This window comes from Chinchilla lanigera, unplaced genomic scaffold (assembly GCF_000276665.1).
Source record: "Chinchilla lanigera isolate Chin_1 unplaced genomic scaffold, ChiLan1.0 scaffold00113, whole genome shotgun sequence".
Classification (NCBI taxonomy): domain Eukaryota; kingdom Metazoa; phylum Chordata; class Mammalia; order Rodentia; family Chinchillidae; genus Chinchilla; species Chinchilla lanigera.
Window position 1 is genome coordinate 1,025,575 of NW_004955514.1, and position 1,619 is coordinate 1,027,193.

A 1,619-nucleotide genomic window follows, 5' to 3' on the forward strand; every position below is an offset into this window, starting at 1 on the left:
CAGGGCGCCGGGGCGATCGGGGCTCCGCTACCTCGTCCCTGAGGTCGCAGCCCTCGCCGACGAGGTAGTGTTTGCGGCCGCGGGGCCGCCACCTCCGCGCGCGCGGTGGTGGCGTCCCTGGCCCTGTCCTCGGCTCCCGGCTGAGTTTCCACGACGCCCATTGTCCGTCGGTTCTGCGCGAACGTGAAGTTCCCATTGTTGGGCCCCCGCTCCCCGGGCCTGTTCGTGGCCAGCGTGAGCGCGAGCGAGTGGCCGGACTTTGCAGGGTGGGTAGGAGTGCGTCAACCGAGGCTCGGCCAGCCCTCACTTGGCAGCCTGGCCAGGTGACAGCCGCCAGGTCATCTCCTACCCCGCTCTGCAGGCGGCGGGATCGGGGACCCCCTCGGAGCGCGTATCGAGTCCGGCTCGGGGCGGTCGCGGGGCGCAGACGGGACGCCGCGGTCCGAGCGCCGTGGCGCCGCGGGCGGCGGGGAGCGCGCGTGTCGCCCGGTCCGGCCAAGCGTGGCCCGGCGTGCGGAGGAAGGCCCGGCCCGGTGAGACGGCCCCACCCGGGCGGGGACCGAACAGCCGCTCCTTTGTACCCGGCGGCGGCCACAGACCGCGCATTGATGGCGCGGCGCAGGGAAGTGCGCGCGGCGGACGGGCAGATGGCGGCGCCCCGCCCCGGCCCGCGCCCCTCTCCCCGGCGGCTCTGCGGCCTCCGGAACAATGTCATTTTTTTATGAATGAAAGTGGGCCCGGCGCTTGAATGCGCGTGTCATTCAGCGGCGTGACAGAGGCCATCAGGAGGTCAGCGCGCGCTTTTAGCGCCTGCTCGCACTGCCGAGCTTCCAGGGCGCCGAAGGGGCGGGGGAGGGGGCGCATTAGCATGCGCATTCGGATAAAGATATTACTCCTGCGGGTGTCAGCGGGCCAGACCCGGGCGGGCGGGCGCCGGGCCCCCTCCGGACACCTAGCCCAGGGCGCCGCGAGCCGAGCCGGGGACGCACGGGCGCGCGCAGGCTTCCCGCTCCCGGGGCGCCGGGGCGTTGATGGCCCCCGCCTCTGCGCCGGAGCCGGTGAAACAGGTAGGGAGTTGATAGGTCAATAAACTTAATCCGGTTCCTTAACGAGATGGGCCGGGCAGTAAAAATACAAAGACCTCGTGAAATTTACAGAGGTTCAGACTGGCGCTTTCCCCGGGAACATAAATTACCGAGCGGGAGCTGGCAGGGGTCAAGGGCGGTGGGGAGGGCTTGCTCCCCACCCCAGGCCCGGCGTAGGTGGCAGCCTCCTCCCTGCCTCCACCCAGGGCCACGTTCTCGGTGGGGGGCCTGGGGAGGCCTGCAGGGGGCCGGGAGAGGGCTCCAGGGGATGCAGGGCTTTTCCCTCACCCCTCCAGGGCAGGGCTGGACTTTGAGCCCTGCGCTCTCTGGGTGGTTCATTAACCCGGGCTGATCCTCCCAGCCTGGAAGCCTTGTCCTGTCAGGTCTCTCTCAGGGTTGCAGCTGGCACCCCTTCTTACAGTTGAGCCCAGAAGGGAGCAAGGGATTTGAGGTCTCCCTCCCTGCCCAGATCCTCCCCAGGCCTGGGTTGGGGGTGGCCCAGGGAGGGCAGGCACCCCGCAGGGTGATATCCCT